Source organism: Microtus oregoni, unplaced genomic scaffold (assembly GCF_018167655.1).
Source record: "Microtus oregoni isolate MIOR12 unplaced genomic scaffold, Mior012 000037F_ref0000500, whole genome shotgun sequence".
Lineage (NCBI taxonomy): Eukaryota > Metazoa > Chordata > Mammalia > Rodentia > Cricetidae > Microtus > Microtus oregoni.
This window is the reverse complement of record NW_024543096.1, coordinates 20,971,868-20,985,637: the sequence shown is the minus strand read 5'-3', so window position 1 is coordinate 20,985,637 and position 13,770 is coordinate 20,971,868. Positions and strand designations below refer to the sequence as shown.

The 13,770-nt window shown below is 37.4% G+C and overlaps 1 protein-coding gene across 4 annotated transcripts in view; it reads right to left on the bottom strand.

Moving 5' to 3' along the window:
• The window catches only part of LOC121433232 (xin actin-binding repeat-containing protein 2-like), a 74,924-nt gene extending 65,938 nt beyond the window's left edge, over positions 1-8,986 (bottom strand). For 3 of the 4 annotated variants that reach the window (XM_041631588.1, XM_041631584.1, XM_041631586.1), the window contains exons 1-2: positions 8,855-8,867; positions 8,279-8,368 (exon numbers count right to left, since the gene is read on the bottom strand). The gene's annotated coding sequence lies outside the window, so the exon portion shown is untranslated. Of the gene's footprint in view, positions 1-8,278; positions 8,369-8,854 lie in introns of all 4 variants that reach the window. The other variant, XM_041631585.1, reaches the window with a different exon arrangement.
• Between the last annotated feature and the right edge of the window lie 4,784 nt (positions 8,987-13,770).

Below are 13,770 nucleotides of genomic sequence, written 5' to 3'. Positions count from 1 at the left end.
AAAGGAAAAAGGCCAAATTACTTATAAAGGTAAACCTATCAGACTTACACCTGACTTCTCCATGGAAACCATGAAAGCCAGAAGGTCCTGGATAGATGTACTGCAGAAACTGAGAGACCATGGGTGCAAGCCCAGATTACTATACCCAGCCAAGCTTTCATTCACTATAAATGGAGAAAATAAAATTTTCCAGGATAAAAACAAATTTAAACAATATGCAGCCACAAATCCAGCCCTACAGAAAGTAATTGAAGGAAAATCACTAACCAAGGAGTCCAACAATGACCACAATAACTCAGACATCTAGAGACCCTTCACCAACACAAAACAAAGAAGGGAAACACACAAACTCTACGACTAAAAAAAAAAATGACCGGAGTTAACAACCACTGGTCATTAATATCACTTAATGTCAATGGACTCAACTCACCTATAAAAAGGCACAGGCTAAGAGACTGGATAAGAAAACAGGATCCAACATTCTGCTGTTTACAAGAAACCCACCTCAACCACAAAGACAGGCACCTACTCAGAGTAAAGGGCTGGGAAAAGGCCTATCAAGCAAATGGACCTAAGAAACAGGCAGGTGTGGCCATACTAATCTCCAACAAAGTTGACTTCAAACTTAAATCAATCAGAAGAAATGGAGAGGGGCATTTTATACTCATAACAGGAACAGTTCATCAGGATGAAGTCTCAATCCTGAACATCTATGCCCCTAATATAAAACACCCACGTACTTAAAAGCTGAAACAAAATCCAGAATCTCTTCTTGCTGCCTGTGGATCCAGATATAGAATTTTCAGTGACTTCTCCTGCATGCATACTCCCCATTATGATAATGGACTAAACCACCGAAACAATAAGCAAGTCCCTATTAAATGTTTTCCTTTATAAGATTTGCCATGGTCTTGGTTTCTCTTCACAACAATAGAACAATGACTAAGACATTGGTTCTTCCAGACGGAAGGCTGGAGCCACAGGGGCTGAGGTAGATGCAATTTAGCTACTTGAAGTAACCTTATGCTGCCACTGAGAATAACAAAGCAGTTATCCATTTAAAGTGTTAGGATAATTATAATAGAAAGAGGGCACTTAATAGCTTTCTACAACTCCAGCAAGCACAGAAATTTAATTTAAACTGAAGAGTGTATCTGTGAAAAGTGAGGATTGCCTTAACAAAGGAACAACTTATTCAATCAAGCAGCCAATTTCTTCTTAAACAGGTTTCTGGATCATTGCGATGCTGAAGATTAAGCATACAGAGAAACCTACAACTTTGATATTCTTACCTTGCTTCCTGGGAACATACTGGCAAATGATGGCTATGTTACAATAATGTTACTATTAAATATTAATTATGGTATGAAATGCCAAATCCTGTTACCATGTGCCAGGAATGACTGTGGTCACTTTACAAATATGGGGGAATTCATCCTCAGCAATATTGTAAGAAAATTTGCCAGCATCTAATTTTCAAATTAGGTAATGAGTATAGTTGTTCATTTGCTCAATATCAACAGTTGATCAGAGTAGGAACCAGAACTGAAAACCAAGGAGCTGGTGCTACTGTTTATGTTTGACCTATTAAGGAAAACCCATTAGAATTTCTAGTCTCTAGAGCAATATGATCTGGATTTCATATGACTCTTGGAAACAATGTATGTGTGATTCAGGTCAACTGAAGGAACTTCACACACTTCAAGGATGTTCAGAGTTCTAGAATCAGGGACATATTTCATGGTTCTTTCATAATATATATTTTAGAAATGAATGGTGGAAGGTTGGTAGAGATAGATAGGAGAGAGAGAGAGAGAGAGAGAGAGAGAGAGAGAGAGAGAAGGAAAGCACATTTTTATAAACATTTTCTAACTTTAAGTGATAAAAATGCAAAAACTGTATTCATAAATGCCATTATATATACCAATCCTGGAACCCCTTTTCAATATACACTTAGAATAATAATTCTTTAAAAATTGTGTTGCTGTTATTAATATTTAATGTTATTCTATATCAATACAAATATTTATACAAAGGTATGTTGGTCTCCCTCATTTTTATACAAAACAACATAATGTATCATTATAATATCATAGATACTGATTGTTATTTGAGGACTACCCATAGGTCTTTGAATAGCCAAATGATTTTTGATCAAGAATATGAAAAAATAGAGAAAAACATGGAAGCATAGTTTCTACTATTCTTTCCAGAAAAGACTATGAACAAAATACAAAAACACTAACGCACGTGTAAAGGTAACTAAACTTAACTGAGCAAAAAGGCAGCGTTAAGAAGCTGTGATCAGTTAAACTGGGGTGAAAAAGAAATAAAAAGGGTAAAGATGGAATTTTAAGATATAATTTATTGCTTATCTCTAGAAGTATGGGGAGCCAGAAATAATAGTTTCGAGTTAAAATTTGCCAGAGATGGATTAGGGATTTCATTTGTTTGTTTTTTCGAAAAATAAAGGAAATATATTAGATATGGAAACATGCCTTCCAAATATCACTTCTCTGAAATTTTAGAGCCAAAGCCTTGCTGTTGTCCAGCTCTGTATGACGGCGAGATGATGAATCTTGAAATTATTTCTGCTCCAGAATGAGTCAGTGGCTGAAATTGGACATGCTCTCAGACAACTCCACCCCTAAAAATAAATGTTTTGCATTCCTGCAGGACACAGCGGATGTTGCCTGTTAAAGAAGTCATGACAGTCACGGGGGTCCTGCCTCTTTTCTGAGCACCTTGGGAAGGTGCAGAGCAGAGAAATGTCTGCATGCTGGCTACTGCTGGTCGCTTCCCTTTGCCATCTGCGGTGCTGCCATCTTTGTTCCAGTGGAGACTCCTTCTGGACTTTGCCCAACAGAGAAACACCAAACACCTGCCTTCTGCCCTCTGTCGTACGCAGGGAATGCCTATGTGCAGCCGAAGCAGAGGCAATGCAACTAGGAAATGTTTGCCGCTGCAGTTGAGAATTTTTCTAATATGAAGAAACTCACTATAATCTTTCCTTTTCTGTGGCTATACTCACTTTACTAGAACCACTGGATAGACATTCAGAAATACTAAAATACCAAACAGACAAATCATTAGGGAAGTGATTTGGGATTCCCTCTGTATACTGTGAATGCCATTAGTGAATAAAGAAGCTGTTTTGGGTTGGAGATAGAGTAGAACAGAACTAGGCAGGAAAAATTAAACTGAAGGCTAGGAGAAAGAGGGTGGAGTCAGAGAGAATCCTTGGAGCTGCACTAGAGACAGAAACACCGGAACCTTGCTGGTAGGCCACAAGCCTCGTGGTAAAATATAAAATAATGGAAAGGGGTAAAATTAAGATGTAAAAGTTAGCCAATAAGAAGTTAGAGCTAATAGGCCAAGCAGTGATTTAATTAATACAGTTTCTGTGTGGTTATTTCAGTTCTAGGCATCTGGGATAAACAGGAAGCCTTTTACAACAGGGAAACCTTAACTTTACAAAAAAGATTTTTCATTGTTTCCCTGGCAAACTTAGTTATATAGTTGATCATTCATGTGCTTCTAATTATTTATGTAAGTGGCATATAAGTTAGTTAACTCAAATCTGAATTCTTATTATGTCAGTGTTGACTTATAAAAAGAAACAAATAGTGATGTTGGTGAGTTATAATTCATTAGGTCCTTCATCCAAATCCCAGATTCTTTATGGTATGAGGGCTACCTCATGCCATTTTATTACAGTTAAGTTCTAATAAATTAAAAACAAGAATAACAATTGCTACCTGAATGTTTTATATTCAGTCTACCCTTATTGAACTTCTGACACATATCAAGCCTGTGGGTGGAAGAGCTATACTATTAAAACATGCCTTCCAACACATTAGACTTGTGACATGATTATTTTCAATCTAATAATAACCATGTAGGAACATCTAAGCCAATTTATTCCAATTTAAGGAAAGACACCGTTGGATCCTCAAAGAAACAGTAAAAGGTCCCCACAATTAATTCCTGTGCTGTATTTACTCAACCTTATATGCATACCTGAATCACTCTGACAACTGTTTACTTTTCAACAACCAGACACATCCAGGCAATGCAGACATAGCCTGCATCGAATTAGAAAACCATGAGAGGACAAGATGGACTTGACAGCTCATCTGAAAGGAGCAGTGAAAAATGACAAGTTCCCAAAGACAGACTGACAGGGGTGAGGGAGGGAGAGGTTCTCATCTTAGGGAGCAGGAACAAACACGCTGAGGTAAAACTGGAGCCGAAGGGAACGGAGTGTTTGCAGATTATGTGATCATGTCTTCTTTTAGATTTGTTTTAATTTCAAGAGAAACGTGAAGCACAGCATGAAAATCAACAAATGCTGTTTGTGTCTTAAAAAAAAAACAGGGAAAAAAAGCAAAACAAAGGATTTATCAAGATGGGTTTCTTTCCAAGTGGATTCCATATGGGTAGGGCAGGACTGTGGAGACTCCAAGAAAGAGCACTAACCTGGATAAAGCTGAGCTCAAGGGAATGGGTTTCTAAGGGTTTTGTCTTCAGACTTTATTTGGGTAGCTCATTCCAGGGTCTCTGCTTCTCTAGTTTAGTATTTATGTTGTTGAAACAGCCAGAAGTTTCTTTGGGTTACCAACAAAGAAGTTTTCTATTATTTTAAGAAATATTTTAAGAGGTACATCTACACCAGCAGAAATTTGGGTTACTTATTGTGCTCCCCTCCCCAGACCAGTAGTTCCAAACCAGTGGGTCATGACTCCTTTGGAAATACACTGTCTCCAAAAATACTTACAGCCGGGCAGTGGTGGCACACGCCTTTAATCCCAGCACTCAGGAAGCAGAGGCAGGCGGATCTGTGTGAGTTCGAGGCCAACCTGGTCTACAAAGGGAGTTCCAGGACAGGCTCCAAAGCTACAGAGAAACCCTGTCTCAAAAAACCCCCCAAAAAAAGAAAGAAAAGAAAATACTTGCATTACAATTAAAACAGTACAAAATTATAGTTATGAAGTAACCAGGAAAATAATGGCACAGTTGAGGGTCACCACAACATGAGGAACTGTATTAAAGGGTCTTGGCATTACAAAGATTGAGAAATGTTACTCCAGACTATTTTCCTTACCATCACTGAGGTTCCCAAAATGTCAAAAGGCAGTAAATATTAAGTCACTGTCATTTTACATATCAAAAGACACACAAAAAAATCTATGTTTGCTCACTCTAAGTAAATAAAATCTTCGCTACCTTTATGTCCTAACTGTTCTTGCTCTTTATGCTTTTATTGATACAAAAGGAAAAACACCCTAGGGAGATGAAATTTGAAGAGGACTGGCAAGTTTTTAAACCCGCAGTTTATGGAGGCATGTTAAAGGAGAAGGGCTTGCTGTGGGCATTTATCATATATTCTGAAACAAAGATCTGTTCTTTGTTCCTGGTTGTTGTCATCGAATCCATTGGAGTATCCTTGGTGATGATATTGCTTATCAGATGACCTGAGAATTTGGGGTAAGGGAGTGGGACCTAGCCCTAGGATGGCAGCAGCTTGCTCAGAAACTGGATCAAGGGATAAGATTAGTATATTCTGCCAACCTCCTATTTCTGCATAGGAGAGAGAGGTTGCAAACTGAGTTCTACCACAGAAACCCCAAGTGAAGGGTCTGGTAAATTTCTGTGTTAGTAATAATAGAAAATAAATAGTGAAGGTTCTCAGTTAATTGTTAATAACAGCTCTGAGATATACAAATATAGTATATTCTGCATTTTTAGTTGTGAGCCTAGTCTTTAATGGCTGAGCCATCTCTCCAGGCCTAAAAATTATTCTACGTCCCCATATCTAGTTAGTATATTTACCATGTAAACATATTGAACATAATAATTTAATATTTATATTAACATTTAATCAAAACAATAAACAGAAGCCTGACTTCAAGCCCCAGGTGGTAACCCTTAGGGAGTCCATCCATCAGAGCTACGTAATGCCCAGCCTCTCCAGAGTAGATTCTTCTCTTGGTCATCTGTCCTGTCTCACAGCTTCCTCCAACACCTGACACTGTATTGGCTGTGAAGAAATAAGTCATAATTCCTTTCCCCAGATATAGTGTTTTGTAATCTTCCTTTGCTCTAGCTTCCACAGACATTCTATGTTTGCTGCTGGTGGTTGTGGAACTTGTCCCAGGACTTGGTACTTTTCTGATTAAGACTATTACCACCTCAGTGGACCTGTTTATGCCAGAGATACCTTAGGTTTGGGAGAGAGCTGGGTAAGGGACTGTCACCTTTTCCTCATTGCTTTGCGATGAGCATCTCTTCTATGCTATACTAGAATAACATTGGTAGCAAGCAGAGCACACTTCCAAGTGCTATGAGCCATTTTCACTATCAGACTCGGGTTGGGTCTGTGGCCCCAAACACCTGAGAAGCATGAGCAACACCTGAAGCCTGATTTCTTGGTTCCTGCTGATATCCAAGGCAGAGCTATCTTGGGTGATTCAGTCTATATCTTCTGGGGACCTTTCTAAGGTGAAACACTAGCGTCAGAATTGTGTTGAGTCAGTAGGATGTCCCATTGGAATCAGGGAGTAGGAGAATTACGTGTTTTGGGAAAGGATGCAATGTGTGTGTGAGAAGGAGTCTCCAGAATTGAACAACAAAACACCGAATGCAACAAGATAAAAACCACGTGTCTAGATGGAATAGATCTGTGTTCTAGAAAAGGCTTTTCTGGATCTGTAAATGGTGAGGTTTCCCACCATTCTACAAGGGATAAAAAAAACTGTTTGAATGAATCAATGTTTCTTTTAGAGGTGAGAAAAAGCAAGTTATAACTTAGTTGAATTTCAAAGGGTAACTCGAATATTTTTAAAAGACTGGATGGGATGCAAATAAAAAAGGACATGGTAATTGCAATTATCACAGAGATTGTTAATAAAAACATCTTGGAACTACAGTGTCATGCACCATTTGTCAATCCTGACTCATAAATTACATGTCTTCCGGCTGTATCTAATGGACCTTACCGATCGTCTTTAGATAGATACTGGTGAGTCTCTCTCTCTCTCTCTCTCTCTCTCTCTCTCTTCCTCTTCCTCTCCCTCTCCCTCTCCCTCTCCCTCTCTCTCTCTCTCTCTCTCTCTCTCTCTCTCTGTCTCTTTCTCTATCTCCCTCCTTCCCTTCCTCCCTCCCTCCCTTCCTCCCTCCCTCTCTCTCTCTCACTCTGGGGAGGGGGGCAAAGAGGAGGGAGAGAGCAGGTTTGGGAGTGATCATCAACCACTGACCTTAAATTATTCCATTAAGTTTAACAGTTTTCAAGTGAGTGAAAACAGGCTGCTGCGTGGAAGTTTTTCAGTTTTTAGGTTGTAACAAATCCAGAGTGAGAGTTGGAATTCTAGATGAAACAGCAGGAACAGCACTTCTGTACACCACAGTAAATTATCCATGAACTTAGTGGGCTTTCTCCCCGAAAACGGACCTGCATAAAGGCAACACTCCTGCCCTCTATAATCAGAGGTGACAGCTGGCCTGTGCTGACATTTTTGCAGGAACATATTCGGAAGCAAAACGTCCCGTGATTATTACAGAACGTCGACTTTCATTTTTTTTTTCAGGGTCTAGTGGGAAGCTGCACCTAAAAGATGCCCAGTGGTGGGTGAAAGAAACCCCATTCCATCAGAACTCCAGACTGCGTTTTCCCCCAAGCAGCTGGCAGTTTGCCACATTGCAGACATCTGAAACACTGAGTGATATTTAAAAACGGATCTAGTTCTTAGCTGACGTGTTGATACCAGGAAGGGAAAACATTCAAATATCAAGCAAAGAAGCTGGCAATATTTAAACATACAATGTAGAGTTTCTAATTTCTGCCCCCAACCTTTTCCACTCCATTGGAATAGTGTCTAAAACTTTCAACAGGTGTTCTTTCATTTTATGAAAAAATCCGTAACTCTGCACACAGTAGAAGTAAACATTTTACTCGTCCTTTGGCACTTTAACATAAAATTTAAAAATATTTCAAATAACTCACGGCTTGTCCGTAACTGCATAGAGCTCTGGTAAAAATAAAATATCTTTCAGTTCGTTCAGCACCAGCTGGCTAAATTTAAACCCTGCATTATGCAATCTGAAAGCGTCCTTGCTTTTGCACCGTGTCTTAGGAGATTCTCGTCTAATGTCAGTCACTTCCAAATCGCTTCAGTCTCTTAACACCTAAACACAGCACAACAGGACCAAATTAAGGTGTTCACAGGCAATTGGAGACAGAAAAAAACATCCATTTGAAAGTGGATATAGGGCATGATACCTTCAAAGCACAATCTCCCTCTCCTCTATTGGAGTTTGTGGCTGCTGTAATTAGGGCTGGCAGATCCAACTGGCAGTGCTTTTCTTAATTCTGAAAAACATGTAAGAACCTGATTCTTTAATCTTTACTCCAGTAAGACTCCAGGAAAACATAAGCCCACAGCTAGAGCAAAAACCACAAAATCAAACTACGTCTTGGAAAAAATAACTTTCCTACCCTTCTCTGAGCATGCTGAAGCAGTTGAAAGTAGTTCAGACTTTTCCTGCCCCTCATTAGATTCCATGAAATATCATTCATATTTCTTTATTTTTTAATTTAAAAGACAAACCTTTTTTTTCAGTTTCCCTTATGGCCTTATTATTCCTTAATAGTAAACACAAAAGTAATTTATTGTAAAGAAATTAACACATGAGGTCCTCAATTTCATATCCAACAATGCTGCCCACAATCATAAGAACAAATCCAAACTGCTCAGGTTCCTTTATAATGATGACAAATGACTTTTAGATTTCACTGCACTTCGGTGATAGACTATGTTATAACCTTGGTACACACACAGGACTATATCACACATACCTTTGTACCAGAGTCCACCCTAACTCCGCGGCGATGCTCTATAGACTCACAACACTTCACTTAGCAGGCTCCCTCCACTTTCACGTACAGCCAATTTCCCAGTCCCCTGAAAGCTACCAGCAGAGTGGAGACCAGCTCCACTGAAGTCAATGAAGCAAGGAGATGGGGCCGGTGAATTTATTTTAGCCCTGTGTCCAAAGGATGCAACTTAGCACCTATTTTTAGGAACTGAGCTCTGTATAGGTGGGGCTTGAGTCAACCACTCTTTTCAGAAGTGAGTCTTTGAGGGCATGCTGCTTAGTAGTGTCCAGGACAATGTATGCGTGGCTCTCACACACGTGCCGTCAATCACGCTGCCTTCTGCAGCCCCTACCACAGCGAAGTCTGAACTCCCCGACATAGTATAAGAAATAAATTATGAAAAAGGTGGAACGATTATAGCCTTCAATTGCTTCCATATAAAGATAGCTTTACTTATCTAAGAGTTAAGGATATGAAAATAAAGCGACAGGAAATAAATGCTATCTATTCTGTTGGGATAGTGATAATTAACTTGGGTCCTTTGGAGGCAAAACCTTATTTTTTTTTTTAATTTTCCTTTGTATGAGAGGTAGGCTTTCCCTGTGTGAAATGGGCTATTAAGGAATTTGGGATCTTTCTACCTCAGTTTCAGGAGGCTGGAATTACAGAGGAATAAACCTGGGACCAAGAACGAACATTTGTTTTTAATTTTTAATTTACATACTCTTGATAGGTAATTTTTTCAAGTCTTCACTCATAAATCAAAACCATACTGCAATGTTTAGAAGTAAAGAGGGATCTTTATTTATTTCTTTTTCTTTTTGGTGGCAGAGGATAAGGAAGAAAGGAATGAGAGGCTTTGTAGAAAGAATAAACAAACAAACATATTATTAGACTTAAATTATATGGCACAAGGAAGAGTAGACAGGAAAAAAAAGTCATCGCACATGCTCCTGAGATAATTCGATTTAACACCCATTGCTACCATCCTACTGTCTCAGCCCACCCTGCCAGCCTAGCTGGAAATGGATAGAAGTCAACTAGTCTTGCTTTTCAGATCCCTTCAGCTCCTTGCTGCCAGCGTCTAACACATTCTAAGTCAATATAAACTACCCAGCTCAACAGCCATTCATCTCTTCTGTAACTTCCCTCGAGTGGTGCCCTCTCTGTATCCAGCTGGCTTCCCAACAAACCCAAATAAGGAAATTGTCCCCCAACTTGAAGAAAGCATCTTCCTGACACAATGCTTATTACATCCAAAATACAAGCAAGCGTCTAACCACAGTGTGTTCAAGGAAGAGCAGCACGTGTTTTTTCATATACAATATTAGTTTTCATTTAAAGGTATTATAAGTAGTGATACTGAGGTTTATTAACCCTGAAAAGTTTACTAAATTGTACTGAATATCCATAAGATTTGTCAGTGTAATCTATTTCAAGTTTTACTGATGAACATGGTGGCCATTGCTAGACATGAGGTCATTTGAATATTATAAGATGAATGTTTAATTGGATTTTTAAAATTCAGTTTCTCAGTTGTACTAACTACATTTCAAGTTTCTTGTCGCCATTTGTGTCATGTGGTTTTGCACTGAGAATGCTGGTGTCACCTAGAAAGTTCTGCTGGACATTGTTCCTGTCACACTGGGTCTCAGCACAGTTTATACAAACTGTGTTCTGTTTTGTTACCTGAACAAGTTCCACATCCTTATACATTCTGACATATTCATTTTTGACTAAATTAGAGTAAGTTCAAGAAACTTTGTATGGTTGTTGCCAAGATTAAATGAAACAATTGATTAATTAGTACATTCATAATATTACTACTCCAGTGTAATATTTCTCAGTAAATTATGTCAATGCAGTATATTCATATTCATAAAAATGACAGTAGTTCTAAAATTATAATAATTATGAGATGGGTCTTAAAATATAAATGAGGTATACTTTATTCTCTTTATTTATTTATTGATGACTAATGATACACTTTTGAAGTAGGGTAAATTGTTCAAATATCTGATGTCTGCTTCATCATCTATCTTACTCAGTCACACTCTTTTTTTTACTTTAGTGACTAATTTCTTGATTGATTCTTCAAGTTTCATTTACAATGATCTCCTCTCAAAATTTAAAATTTATACCTTTGACTTTCAAGGAAGATGTTTCTGATTTGAATACATATATAACAAAAGAAGAAATAATGATTAAAATTGATATATTTAGCATGGTATCAATACTGTACATTATATGTTGTATTGAAGTATCATATGGTATCCATTAATAGTACAATGTTTATATTTATATACATTAGTTAAATTAATTTAATTAAAATTTTTAAATGAGCCAAGGAAGTTAACACATACATTACTTGAGGTGGTTAGAGATGGCAGACAAGTTTGTGAAAGAGACTTCACACCATTTTCCATTAGGAAAATGCAGGTAACAACCGTTGGGTGTGATTATATAACAGTTAGGAAAAACTGGTATATCCAGTACATAAAAAAAAAAAAACAAATGTCTTCATAGATTCATTGTGTGGGGAAACCTCATCCACTGCTGGTAACAGTGCAAAAGGAAGAGCCATTGTGGAAGATGCTTGGTGGATGCTTATAAAAAACCTATCATGTTATTACTTGTTGCCCAGTATGGAGTTAAAACCCCACTTCTACTAAAAAACCTGCACATACAGAACTTAGTGTCAAGTTATCTGTTTTTCATTAGATCAATAACATTTGGTACAGTTAGAAATGAGAGTACTTCCCAGTGCTACAAAGTTATTGAGGAAAACAGATTTTAAATCTACTGTGAACATCTTAAGTTTTTAAGGGTTAGGGCTGAAATAGAGGCTCTTTCTCAATGACACCATACTAGTGAATATGTTCTTTTATACACCTGCCAATCCCAGTGAATCAATATTAAAGTATAGGCTTTATGTGATCAAAGTGTGTCAGTGTGGGTTCATCAAAATTATAATAAATGTTCTATTCTGTTTGAGGACATTGATGATGAAAAGGTCTATGCACAGAGAGGTAGACACAAAATTTCATGCATTCTTTTTCAGTTTTGTTATGAATCTAAAACCTTTCTAAGAGGAATCCATTGATGCTTCACAAGAAAATTCATATATGTTCTTATTTCTGTAAATTTTCCTTAAGAATAACATTGGACCATTTAAAGGGGTTATGACTTAGATTTGATTGTGTTAATTGTATTTATTTCCTCTTGCTCTCAAAAGAAAACACATTCACACTTATTATTTCCTATAAAACTGAGGATTAGGAAAGTTAAATAACCTTTTTGAAGATAAAAATTAATTGTAAGCAGAAAATGGGCTGCTGCTTAATGCTGCTGGTTCCCTAGGTTCACATTTTTAGAGACACTATTTATCCAGCCTATAATTTAAAAGTTCCAATCATTATTATATGCCATGGTAATAAGCTTTGAGTGGGACAAAACCTTTCCCATATTAATAAATGCCAAGATATAGGCTCAGTGCATGCCAGCAATAGCTAGGCTCTAAATGCAGGGCATCAACGTAAGCTGCTGGGGCATTCCACAGACAGGAGGGGCCTGATTTAAAGTTGTGCCAGCTATATTTCAGTTACCATATATGTAACTTCTGGACCAAAGGGGCCCACCTAACAACTGTATAATTAGAATAAATAATTTACTACTCAGTATATATAAAATACTTGCTTGCCATTAGGACTAGAAATCTGCTTTGACTAGTATAGGTGTCAAAGTACCCCATCTAAGTATTTCTTGAGCAGGACTAATAAAATATATGATAAATTTATTTTTCTTAGTAAAATAAATTGCGGCTGAATTAGATTAATTACAACCCTTACCTATTAAATTTTAATTACATTAAAAGCATGTCATGATATTAAGGATGCATGAGAAGGTCATTATGTATATATGACTCATTTAAAACATATCTCATAATCTGTGGAGGGTGATGATGTACTTGACAATGCAAACCAGGGGACTTCAGAGAGTGAAATCAACACTATTAATAACTATGCGTATACACAGTGTAAGCTGGGGCTGTCTGGGGCAAAGACATCTGCAAACACTTGAGTAATAAGCCAAATGTAGATCCTCTTGACTCACCCTGTGAGCACACATTGAGGGATTTTCAAATGATGTGTTTTTCAATATAAAACAATAAATTAAAAATAGTTTTTGCATTGAGAACTTCATTGCAGATCATCTCTATCCTTTAAACTTGATTGTGTATCAATTTTCTAATGAAGAATGAAAGAACTTTAGAGAAAAGAAAGAATATGTTGGGGAATTTTCTTAGTTAAAAATGACAAGAAAAATACATGCTGGGTGTATTTTTATTGACAACCAATTAAAACTGAAAAAAGGGACTCATTTAGTCTCTTGGATTGCTTGAGACAGAGGCAGAGACAGAAAGGGGCAGATGCAGGGTTATGGCAATATAATTATATAAAAATATTTCGTACATTCAAAGAAGAGTTGAACTTTTTCTGGCTTTCACAGTCTAGTTCATAACATATCTTAAGATCATTTAGACTTTACCGATATCCTGCTGTGTGCGCTGTCTGTTTGTTTAATGTGCTTTTAAGGGAACACCATAAAAACCAAACTTACTTCTTACTTCCCTTTGGTTTCCCATAAATGCTCTTTATAACCTAAGTTAATATAAAGCTTTAGTTTTTATGTACTCTTCCATATCCTGGTGCAGAGAGATGTGTGTGTTATGATAAGCATTTGGTAAAAAGAGCAAATGGAGTGAAAAACAAAGTTATTCAATAAATATCTGCCCCAAATGGTAAAAGCAGCATAGAAACATAGCACGGAAGTGTATGTTTCATGAATGCTTTGGGATCGGTTGGAGAAAGTAACTTAATCCTTTGTAAAACTAT